This window comes from Macaca fascicularis, chromosome 1, assembly GCF_037993035.2.
Source record: "Macaca fascicularis isolate 582-1 chromosome 1, T2T-MFA8v1.1".
Lineage (NCBI taxonomy): Eukaryota > Metazoa > Chordata > Mammalia > Primates > Cercopithecidae > Macaca > Macaca fascicularis.
The window spans coordinates 178,732,915-178,746,015 of record NC_088375.1 but is presented as its reverse complement, the minus strand read 5'-3'; positions in this window follow the sequence as shown (position 1 = coordinate 178,746,015).

Genomic DNA, 13,101 nt, shown 5'->3' with positions numbered 1-13,101 from the left:
CTGACTCCCCTGCCTGGATAGTTTCTTCCTTCTGGTTTTCCTCAGTCCTCTCTGTATTTACCACAATTGTTACATTTTAATCATTTGATTTTAATAATCTGTTTGTGGGTTTTTTCTCCACTAGCCAATGACTGTCTTAAGGACAGGAACTTTAATTTTTTACTCTTTTTTCATGCTATTCTCCTAAAATATTAATGTGTTTCTATCAAAATGTTTACATAACATATTCTGCTCTCAGCGATTCATAATGCAAATAAGTAAATAAAGGTTCTAGGAACTCTTGCAAAAGAGATTTGTTTAGCCTCAGCTAAATTAACATTTCCCAATTCTGTTTGACCACAGAACTCTTTTATTTAGAACACTTATTGATATTTGTATACTAATATTTTGGAAAATAAACCTTGATATAGTTTTCATACATGACTTTCTTTAATGTTTCTTTTCTCTTTGTTTTTGGGGTGACAGGTAACTAGTGGAGTTCACTAATTTTATAATATAAAATAAATTTTCATCATATCAATTGCTAAAAGAATGTATGCTGTGTAGCAAGCAGTAAACAGTTTGTTAAAGAAAACTGCTCTCTTGGTAAGAAAAAGTACTTGGCATTTCTCTTTGAGGTAACCACACTTGTCCTAGGAATGTTTGTGTGTCTGCATGGTGTGTGTGTCTGTGTGGCGGGGGGGGGTGTGGTATGTGTGGTGGGGCATCCCTAAATCCAATCCAAATTTGCTCCTCACTTTGATTACTCTTTTAGATTGTTATTTCATTCCTTCACAGGCATAGACTTCTTTGTCTGCTGCTTCTGTCGAAGCACATAAATCCAAGTGGCAGCTGTAATATTTAGAAGTACAAAATACATGGGAAAGGGCTCAACAGTTTTCTCACTCCTAATGGCAGCCAAGGGCTGAGCTGTGTGTATCATAAATGGTAGGGCTGTCCAAAGGAAAAACTCCTTTGTAGGCAGTTTTATCCTCTTTTAAATTTTCTGCTTTTAAAGAGTGGAATCTTTCAGTAGCAGAGGCAGTTACAATCAAATCTCACCTGTTTTTTATATCTCACAGCTCCTTGGGGAAAAAAGCAAATGAAGATGACCCAGGGAAAAAGGGGTAGTGATGCCAAGTTCTTAGCAGAACAGCTTTCCGAAAGACGTGCTATGCAGAGGTGCTTTTCTGTTTTATAACCATTTTGGTATCTCTTGCCCCATGAAATGACTCTTGAAAAGTCTCGTTTTCTGCAGCCATAAATGCCTCTACTATGATCCTCAGGAAAACACTCATAAAACACACTTGTGAGGAATTCAATGTTATTTGTCTCATGAGTCCCCAGTATACTACATATGTAGGCATAGACCTATATTTAATACCAGAGCATTTGAAAGTAGTGCACCCCAAGATTCTCAGTGCCCAGTATAATTATAAAGCACTTGCTAAAGTAGAGTGAAAAAGATGATTTTATTCCTTAATGTTGTTTTTGTTTTATTTACTATGCTTGGTAAGTAGGTAGACTCCTAAATAAAAAACAAAAGTTACTTTTAAAATATTGCTGGTGGCTGAGCGTGGTGGCTCACGCCTGTAATCCCAGCACTTTGGGAGGCCAAGGCGGGCGAATCACGAGGTCAGGAGATCGAGACCATCCTGGCTAACATGGTGAAACCCCATCTCTACTAAAAAAAATACAAAAATAATTAGCCCAGCGTGGTGGTGGGTGCCTGTAGTCTCAGCTACTCGGGAGGCTGAGGCAGGAGAATGGCATGGACCTGGGAGGCGGAGCTTGCAGTGAGCCGAGATCGTGCCACTGTGCTCCAGCCTGGGTGACTGAGCAAGACTCTGCCTCAAATAAATAAATAAATAGTAAAATATTGCTGGTAACATTTTGATCAGGAAAAATACCTTTATTGAGGACCTACCATGGATCAGCATTATGCGTTTTATTCCACTAAATTCTTACAATGCTCTTATAGGGTAACACTTATTCTCATTTTACATATGAAGAAAAAGATCTCAGAGGCTGAGAGGTCATAGAGTTATGAAATGCTGGAGCTAATGTCTGAAACAAGGTTTTCAGCATCTCCAAGGGTATAATAGGAATGCTGGAGGAGTGGGGGCAATTTTAGGTCAAGTTATCTATGAGATAGTATCTGCAGCAAGACATGAGGACGTGAGCCCAGAGTCACTGTGTTGCAGTATTTTTCTCAGACCCTTTACTGGACTCTCAGAAGGGGTGCCATCTACTCAGCCTGCTGTGCTCAACCCCTTGCAGGAGGGAGCACACAAGTGAGCAAGTGCAGAACCTGGCCGGCCACTCCATGGAGCAAGCTCTGTGTGGGGCCTGCATCTAGACCAGGTGTGCCACCTCAAGGGGAATGCAGCAGCCCCCAGGTGAGGGTGCCTGTGACCTTGAAGCCCCAGAGAGGGTGTTACAGTGCTTCTCTAGTTCCACCATCCATTGACAGTGGCCTGTTAGCAGCTCAGTTGGCTCCTTGCCTCATTGCATGGGGTGGCTGCCCTCTGCCACTGAAGGCAAAGGGCCAGCATGACAGCCTTTCTGGGTACCCACACTCAGTGGGTCCCGAGCTCTTGTCTCGCATCCAAAAAGAATGAAGTCACATGGATGGTTGAAGTTTGGTGAAGGTAGATAATTTTATTGAGCAATGAAAATGGCTGTCAGCGGAGAGGGGAGCTGGAGATGGGATGGGAAGGGCAGGTCCTCTTCCCCAAAGTCAGGTTGTCTCTTCCCTAAGGTCAGACCATCTCACTTTCTACCTACTGAGTCTGGGATCTTTATAGGCACAGGATGGGGAGCACATGGTGATTTGTTTGTGAGTATGCAAAAAAGGTTAAAGCAAAAGACACCACTCAAAGTTGGGCATGACAGTGTAGAAAACCAATTAGGAAAGCATAGGTATATGTAAAATAGGTGAAGGGTGGGGATCTATCAAAGGAAAGCATGCCAAACAGGAAGACAAATTCTAAATCCAGTCCAAGGATTTAACTTGTAGCTTGGATTTCAGGCTTTAAACTATCTTTGTCTTGGAGGTGGGATTTCACTGGAGACCCGACCCTATCTGCCTAGGCATTTGGCTGCCTCCTGTTACTATCAATTGCAGGAAGGCATTAGCCAAGGATGTCAGAATAGAAGGCATGGACAGAACTGGGGCCATTAATGCAATTTGTCCACCATGCTGGGGCATAGTAAACAAGGAGTGAAATGGCACAAAAAGAGATTAAGGAAGTAAGCAGGGTTTGCATAACACAGGGCCTTGTGGGGTATGCTAACAGGGACTTCTTTTATTTTAAGGCCAAAAAGGAAGTCCCAGTGATGACTTGGACTGGGTGGTAGCAGTGGGCAGGTTTGAGATATTTTGTTTCTGCTGAATGGACAGAATTTGGTGATGCTTTAAATGTGAGGGCTGACAGCGAGACATCACTCCAGGTCTCTTCTGTGGCCTCTTCTGTGATGGTGGTGCCATTCCCTAAGAGGGAGAAGGGTGAGGACTAACTGAGGTTTGAGGGGCAGAAATCAAAAGTACCACTGGGGGCATAGAATTAGCTAGTGTCAAGTTAAAAGGAAAATAATACAGAAACTACTAGATATTTCTCCCAAAGAAGCATCTGTTGCAGGAAAATGGCCACAAAGGTCAGGGGTGCATTATAACTTTCATAGCTCTTTGCACTTTTGCTTTCTTGGGCCCCTTCCTCCCTTAAATTTTTAAAAATGTTTTATGACTATATTGGTGTACTGACAAATACAATCTAAGCTAGAATCATTGTCATTCATTTATTTTTTTCTTCTGATGAAAAAATAAAAATGAAAACATTTTTTGGCCTCTGAGTTGTGGGCCCAAGGTACTGTGCCTGATGGATATGTTGGCTCTCATAACAGTGTTGAAATGAAGGGAGATCGATAGGGGAATGGGGTATTTCAGCAACACTAAGGTCCTGCCACCAGTGGGCTAGAGTTTGTGAGCTGCACTTATCCGCTGATGGCACTGGAACCACCAAATGCTGCAACCTCATTGTTGCCTCAATTGCTGCAGCTGCTCAAAGTGCCATCACAGAAATTTCTGGAATGATCACAACTGCCACTGAGCAGAAAATATCAGGGTTGCCATTGCCAGAGGTACTGCCAACTGATGAACTGTTCTTAATTTCTTCTCGTTTCTCATCTCCCTGTAGTATGTTTTATTGGCAGAACCTGATGGGAAGTCAGCAGGCTTGGGAGTCTGTGCATGGAGAGCTCCCGTGACTGGTTAATAGGGTGATAGACCCGTGATCCATCGAGATGTCTTATTTAAGGGGAATGTGTGGGCGATCTTGGTTGTCATGGCCCTGAGGTAAGAACCAGATGCCGGATACAGCTCAAGTATAGCTACCCCCACGAGTTATGGGCCCAGAGCGAGGAGAGGGGCCTGTCATTTGCAGGCTTCCAGTCCTACCAGTCCAGGAGACCACAAGAGAGCAAAATCTGGATTGATAATCAACCAATAAGTATCTGGCACATGCATGTTAAGTTTGAGAATGTCTGTGAAACATACCAATGGAAATGTCAAGTGAGAGCACTTTGAGGGGGGTATGGAGAAATGAGTTGGACAACTAAGCCTGGAACTAAGATCACCAACATTTCCACCAGATAAAAGAAGAAAAACTGGCAGAAGATCCTGAGAAGAAATCCAAGTGGAAAAGCAGCCAAATGTAGAAGCTAAGAGGGGAGAATGTTTTTAGAAAGCATGGATGATCAGCTGCGTTAAACACTGCTGAAAGGCTTAAGAAGACAAAAACAGGAAAATGTCATTGGATTTCACATCATGGTCATTGTTGGTAACCTTGATGAGGGTAATTTCAATCAAGAGCTATGCACAGGGGCCAAAATGGCTTCATGCTTTCTGATTTACTTTATGAAATCCCCTGTGGTATGTGGATTATTACCTCACACATCTACTGAGTTCCAAACTCAGCTTTCTGACAAGTTCAGTCTTGTTTCTACTATCTCAAAAAGTTATAAAATAATCACTGTCCTTCCTTTATGAGCAACAACACTGAGAAATAGAAGGTTCCAATCCCTTCTTGCAGAAATTCTGGCCATGTGCAACTTGGACGACATGGAATCTCAAATTAAAAAATATTCTTAGATGCAAAATTCCAAGGCCTCTAGGATTTCTCATCGGTAAGTGCTTTGAGTGTGCACAGATGGAAACCAGGAGTGGGTATGGTCTTCCCATTACCACCTCCCCAACACTTATTTTATCATCCTTTCTTTAAAGAGCAGAGAAGTTTTGGTGTTCTGATCCCTTTATTTTAAGGCAATGGCAGAGAACTTTAGATCACATCTGTCAGCTAAAAAATCCAAGGAAGCTGTTGCATGCTAGTCAGCCTTCAGAAGATGAAAGGTCAAATAATAACTGGTGAGGTGAGAGGAGCTGTGAAAGAGGAAAATGAAAATCTATTGAAAAATGAGGAGTTACCATATAAGGCTAAGTAGCTGAGAAGGGCCCCAGGAGAATATTCTTAGCTGATTCTAAGAAGTCCATGGAATTACTAGTGGCACCAACAGGAATATTAAGATAGAAAAAGAATCCAAAGAAGAATCATATTTTGTCATCTCTGGGGCATTAAATTATCTGGGAAAATCAGGTACATTTCTTTTTCCAATTCCTAAGTTGGTCTTTTGGCTACATTGCTGTAATGACTTCCTTGCTTATCTCCTGGCCATCGGTATAAGCCTTGATTATGACTCTCTACATGACAGAAGAGATGATATTCCAAACACGCAAGTTTAACCACATAGTTTAAACTCTCCATTGCTTCCAATTACTTTCAGGATAAAGTGCAAATTCCTTAGGATAGCTTATCTTTCTCACCTTCTCCACCCATCTCCCACCATATACACATATACCCCTGCCCCAAACTCCAACTGTAGTAACTACTCCCATTTATCCTGGATAATTCCTGTTTTTCATTCCAGCTTAGATTTCACCTCATGTGGAAAAAAAAAAAAAAGTCTTCTCTAATCTCTAAGACTGGGCTAAGTTCCTTCATGATGTACCTCTATCCATGCCTTAACGTATTTCTCTATATAGATTATTTGCCTGATTTCTCCACTAGACTGTAAACTCTTGAGAGTTGGGACTTTATCTTGTTCACTATTATAACTTGTATTAATCTGTTTTCATACTACTGGAAAAGACATACCCAAGACTGCGAAGAAAAAGATGTTTAATTGGACTTACATTTCCATGTGACTGGGGAGGTCTTAGAATCATAGTGGGAGGCAAAAAGCACTTCTTACAAGATAAGTGGCGGCAAGATAAAATGAAAAAGATGCAAAACTGGGAACCTCTGATAGAACCATCAGATCTCGTGAGACTTATTCACTATCATGAGAACAGTATGGGGGAAACTGCCCCCATGTTTCAAATATCTCCCACTGGGTCCCTCCCACAACACATGGAAATTATGGGAGTACAATTCAAGAGGAGATTTGGGTGGGGACACGGAGCAAAACCATATCATTCCACTCCTGGCCCCTCCAAATCTCATGTCCTCACATTTCAAAACCAATCATCCCTTCATAACAGTTCTCCAAAGTCTTAACTCATTTCAACATTAACCCGAAAGTCCATAGTCCAAAGTCTCATCTGAGACAAGGCAAGTTCTTTCTGCCTATGAGCCTGTAAAATCAAAAGCAAGCTAGTTACTTTCTAGACACAATGGGGGTACAGGTATTGGGTAGATACAGCCATTCCAAAGGGGAGAAATTGTCCAAAACAAAGAGGTTACGGGGCCCATGTAAGTCTGAAATCCAGTGGGGCAGTCAAATTTTAAAACTCCAAAATGATCTCCTTTGACTCCATGTCTCACATCCAGGTCATGCTGATGCAAGAGGTAGGTTCCCATAGTCTTGGGCAGCTCTGCCTCTGTGGCTTTGCAGGGTATAACCCCCCTCCTGGCTTCTTCCACAGGCTGGTGTTGAGTGTCTGCAGATGTTCCAGGTGCATGGTACAAGCTGTCAGTGGATCTAACATTCTGGGGTCTGGAGGATAGTGGACCTCTTCTCACAGCTCCATCAGGCAGTGGCCAAGTAGGGACTCTGTGTGGGGGCTCCAACCCCATATTTCCCTTCCAAACTGCCCTAGCAGAGGTGAGTGCCCCACCCCTGCAGGAAACTTTTGCCTGGGCATCCAGGTATTTCCATACATCTTCCAAAATCTAGGTGGAGGTTCCCAAACCTCAATTCTTGACTTCTGTGCACCCAGAGGCTCAACAACACATGGAAGCTGCCTAAGTTTGGGGTTTGCACCCTTTGAAACTATGGGCTGAGTTGTACATTGGCCCCTTCCAGCAATGGCTGGAGCAGCTGGGATGCAGGGCACCAAGTCCCTAAGCTGCACACAGCATGGGGACCCTGGGCCAGGCCCACAAAACCATTTTTCCCTCCTAAGCTTCTGGGTCTGTGATGGGAGGGGCTGCCATGAAGACCTATGACATGCTCTGGAGACATTTTCCCCGTTGTCTTGAGGATTAACATTTGGCTACTTGTTACATATGCAAATTTCCACAGCCAGCTTGAATTTCTCCTCAAAAAATGAGTTTTTCTTTTCTGCTGCATCATCAGGCTGCACATTTTCTGAACTTTTATGCTCTGTTTCCCTTTTAAAATGGAATGTTTTAACAGGACCCAGGTCACATTTTGAATGTTTTGCTGCTTAGAAATTTCTTCTGCCAGATATCCTAAATCAGCTCTCTTGAGTTCAAAGTTCCACAAATCTCTAGGGCAAGGGCAAAATGCCACCAATCTCTTTGCTAAAACATAGCAAGAGTCACATTTGCTCCAGTTCCCAACAAGTTCCTCATCTCCATCTGAGACTACGTCAGCCTGGACCTTATTGTTCATATCACTATCAGCATTTTTGTCAAAGCCATTTAACAAGTCTCTAGGAGGTTCCAAACTTTCCCACATTTTCCTGTCTTCTTCTGAGCCCTCCAAACTGTTCCAACCTTTGCGTGTTACCAAGTTTCAAAGTCGCTTTCACATTTTCAAATATCTTTTCATCAACACCCTGATCCTGGTACCAATTTACTGTATTAGTCCATTTCCACGCTACTGATAAAGACATACCTGAGACTGGGAAGAAAAAGAGGTTTAACTGGACTTACAGTCCCACATGGCTGGGGAGACTTCAGAATCATGGCAAGAGATGAAAGGCACTTCTTACATGATGGTGGCAAGAGAAAGATGAGGAAGATGCAAAAGCATCTTCTGATAAAACCATCAGATCTCGTGAGACTTATTCACTACCATGAGAACAGTATGGGGGAAACCGCCCCCATGATTCAAATTATCTCCCACCAGGTCCCTCCCACAACACATGAAAATTATGGAAGTACAATTCAAGATGAAATTTGGGTGGGGACACTGAGCCAAACCATATAATGACACTAATGCCTAGCACAATGTGTGGCTCATTTTATCAATAAAGACTCATTGAATAAATAAATTCATGAAAGAGAGAAAAACAGCTAGGACAATTCCAGGGGCTGAATTGAGCCTGGATATTCATCACTCAAGATATCTCAAGGGAGTGCAGCCAGGAAGGAATCATTGTTGAAAGACTGAGGGTCAAAGTCAATAAATCCAGACCATATGTCAGGTCCAAAGACAGAATATCAACCTAAGAATGAGTTGGCAAATAAAGAGTTTGTGAGTTTACAGAAATATAGGACAAGGTACAAGGAATGACTGAAGGTGAGAGGTTTAGGAGGAAGGTGGATGTCCTGTTCATTTGGGCTGCTATAACAAAATACCTTAGATTTGGTGGCTTATAAACATCAGAAATATATTGCTCCCAGTTCGGAACACTGGGAACTCCAATATCAAGGTACTGGCACAGTCAGTGTCTGTGGAGGGCTCACTCTCTGGTTCATCGTTAGCGCCTTTCACTGTGTCCTTACAGTGGAAGGGGCAGAGCAACTGTCTGGGGTCTATTTTATAAGGGCACTAATCACATTCATGAGGGTGTCACCCTCATGACCTAATCACCTCCCAAAGTCCTGACTTAATACCATCATCTGGGGGATTAGCTTTCAACATATGAATTTTGGGGTAACACATTCAGACCATAGTAGTGGAGAATCACCAGTTTGGAGCCCTTTTGTGTGTAATCATCAGGTCTAGTGGAAGTGGGGAGAAGAGCTTCAAGGGGCTCATCTAAGCTGACCTGCATGTATACACAAAAGTATAGTAGACACATCACAGGGTACTGGAATCAGATTGCTTCATTTGTATCCTGGCTCCTCCACCTCTTACTACCTCTGTAACTTTGAAGAAGTTGCTAGCCCTTCTACACATCAGCTTTTCGCATCTGAAAACAATGATACTAACAGTGCCAAACTCTTAAATTCACTGTGATTTGTTGGTTTGTTTGTTTGGAGACAGGATCTTGCTCTTGCACTCAGGCTAGCAGGCTAGACTGCAGTGGTTCTATCACAGCTCACTGCAGCTTGATCTCCTGTGCTCAAGCAATCTTCTCACCTCAGCCTCTCTAGTAGCTGGGACTACAGGCATGCACCACCATGTCCTGCTTATTTTTAATTTTTTTGTAGAGATGGGGGTCTCACTATGTTGCCCAGGCTGGCCTGAAACTCCAGCCTCAAGTGATCCTCCCACATTGGCCTCCCAAAATACTGGAATTACAAACTTGAGCCATTGCATCTGGCCTAAATTCACTGTAATTTTTAAATAAGCTGATTTGTGCAAAGCCTCTAAATTAGTACCTGGTACATAAAAAGCTCTCAGTAAGTGTGAGCAATTAGTGAATGTTAATGATGCCTTCAAGATTAACACAGGCCACATGTGTCCAGCCTCGCTGTGTTGGTCTACATTAAGGACTTTCCTACAGGCAAGTCCCCCTTTGTTTGTTATATGGTATCCTGTATCTCAGACTTTTTTCACTATGCATGATAGAGTTCTTTCTACCTGCAACATACACTTGAACAGAATATATTTAGAAGTTTAAGATATGAGGTTACTTAACAGCATTCTCTAACTCTGACATGAAACTACCAAGACCTTGTCCCATCTCCTTTCACCCTGCTTACTATGGCTGGGGTCAAGGAGCATCGGTCCCTCCTTGAAGGCACTGAGGCATCCCTAGCAGGATTTCTGACTCAGTGTCAAAGGCCCCATTTGGATATTGGACCCCAATCTGAATTGTGCAGCTTCATTTCCTAGGGAAGCCAAATTATTAATTTCATGATATAGGTAATGATACAGAGGCTTTGTCTTCTTAAAAATTCCTATTTAACATCTGGAAAGCTTTATATTCACAGGAAAAATAAAGTAAAAAGGTGGATTCAGGATCCATCCCTGCAGGATGTTGGGCTAGTGGGGACTCTCCTAGGCCCCATCAGTGCCTGCTCTCCCGACTGGGTGCAAAGGGTCCCTGTGGCCTGCAGCAAATGAGCTTGTGGGCAGAAGTGGACAGTGCAAGTGCCCCTGAGAGATGGACAGGGAGCACAGCTTCCTTCGGTCTCCAGCACATCTCAAAGATGTCCAACTCAAAAATGATAAATCGCATGGGACACCATTGGGCATCTTCAGGCTTCCCTGCCCCTGGGGATCATAGTGCTCACACAGGCACATCCCACACTCACTTCCACTCACACCTACACCTACATTCTACTGACTCTGGCAAACAGACCCAGGCTAAATGCTAGGACCACCTCCCCAGAGCCGCTCACACCTGCCTAGGAGGGCTAGTCTCTTGCACCTGGGGAGTGGCCTGTTTCCTCCAGAGCTAGCCAGGGCAGATGGATGACTTGGCCAAGGGCCCTGTTCCCACAAGGACAGAGGGTGGGCAGGCACTTGGTTGCTAACAGAGCAGCCCTGGTCACCCCGTAGGGCCTGACTTCAAGCAAAGGGACACCCCATGTCCTGTCAGCAGCTTCTTCTGCAGTCATCTCTCCAGGGACCATCAAGGAGTAAACTTAGGGCGATGCAGGGCATGAGGGTCACTGGCACTGGCCTCCTGGGGGGCTCTAGCTTGCTGGACCAGATGATTTGGTCTTGGCTTGGGGTCAGTGGCTGCTTCTTTCCCCAAGATCCGCTGGCAATTGCTCTGTTGAGACAGCTGGAAGGCATCGGGGACCCAGGAGGGTATCCTGCAGAAAAACTCCCAAAGAAGAGGATACTTGGGGTCAGAGTCTCAAGGAATGCAGAGTGCATTCTGGGTAAAACCTCCACTGAAGCCTGACAGGGTGGGGTGCTGGGAAGCAGCCAAGGAGACCTGGAATCACACCCCACTGGAAATGGATATTGTGGGCAGAGACCAAGGCTCTGCAAACCTCTCTCTCCCAGAATCTGGAAGAGACAACCCCCGCTCTGCTGGGAGGGAGGGTGGATGAAGCTCTTGGGCAGGCCTAGTGGTTTAGGGATAGCAGCTTAACAGTGTGGCGATCACAACTTCAGGAGGCAGGTCCCAAGGCAACCAGTGCTAGTGACAGAGAACAGGCCTGCTGGCCTGGCTGGCAGCTCGTGCCTCCTGCTCACTCTCCCCACAACCTGGGAACCAGAAGGAAGAGTGTGACAGGCAGGGCTCAAGCAGCACCTGTGGAATCCCTGGAGAACTGGGGACAGAGAAGACAAAGAGCAGGGCCTGCTCACACACATAGAGGAACACACACTGCAGTGCCCAGCCTGCCACTGTGGGAGCCGCGTGCTGCCCCAGCGGTTAATGTCACCCTGGCAGACTGGAGAGCTGACCAGGACCTTGGCCCTCTTTGACTCCAGGGGTACTTGAGCTCTGAGAAGAGCAGCTGGCCACACAGGGAGCCCCGGGAGTGCTTGGGGTGGCAGCACAGCTGGGGGTGGTAGGTGTGCACCACTGGCTATAGGGCCCTAGGACCATCAGGCCACAGGATGCTCTGGATAAAGGTGGGTATGGGGTGGATGTAGCTGATCCGCATGTGGATGTGGCGAGGGAAGATGGCCTGCAGCACCTGTTTAGTGCTGCGTTCCTCCTGAGCTCGGCAGGGGTGCCCGCCAGCAACTGCAACACATTTGGAAGTTACCCCGCCACAAGGTAGTAAGCTTGTCTCTTATGTTCCTTCTTATAACTATTGATTTTTTCTCTTTTGTTATTGCCTCGGCTTGAGTAATAAATATGGGCTCTAAAAGGGTAAAAATACAAACAACAGGTGGAGTATCTGAGAAATACAGTTAATTCTTTCCCGAGGTTCGGGACAGAGTTTTAGTGTAGGCAGCTCCTGCTTTTATCCCTTCTTGGTGCCTTGGCCTCAGTCACGTTGCCTTCCTTCACAGGCTTCTGCTAACTGACACTACTCTCTAGAATTCTGCCATGGGTACCTTAACTGAGAGTACCTTTTGATTCTTCTGGGGAAATTCATCTACACCATTTCCTTAGACTTATCAATCATTTCCTCATACTATAAGTAACCCCATTTTAGAATAGGAAAACAGTTTTCCCATCTATCATCATGATAGCCATTATTGGCACCTGTTATGTTTTATCATAGCTCTGAAATTCCTAAACTTCCTCAAGTTCATGGTAGTTAGTATCTCAGTAATTTTTTCATGGCATGCCTAGGCTTAAAGAAATACCTAGTAATTCTTGATTTTTTAACTACTAATTAAGTAGTTAGTACAAAACAGCTTATTATAATAGACATTTATATCCTAACAACATAGACATTTATAAACATAATGCACATACACTGAAAAAAATATATTCTTAAATAACCACACTTGCTGTATTTGTTTGCTATGGCTTTGTATTAGTCAGGGTTCTCCAAGGAGACTACACATATGTATATAAATAAGAATTAGCTTGCATGTTTTGGAGGCTGGCAAGACTCAAGATCTGCAATCAGCAAGCTGCAGACCCGGGAGAGAGGATAGTGTCATTCCTGTCCAAGTCCATGAACTAGGAGAGCCAGTGATGTAAGTTCTAATCCCAAGTCTTGAGTCCAAAGGCAGGAGAAGACCAAGGTGCCAGCTCAAACAGTTAGGGAGAAAGAATAAATTCTTTTTACCCATCATTTTATTCTCTTCAGGCTTTCAACAGATTGGACAAGTCCCACCCACATT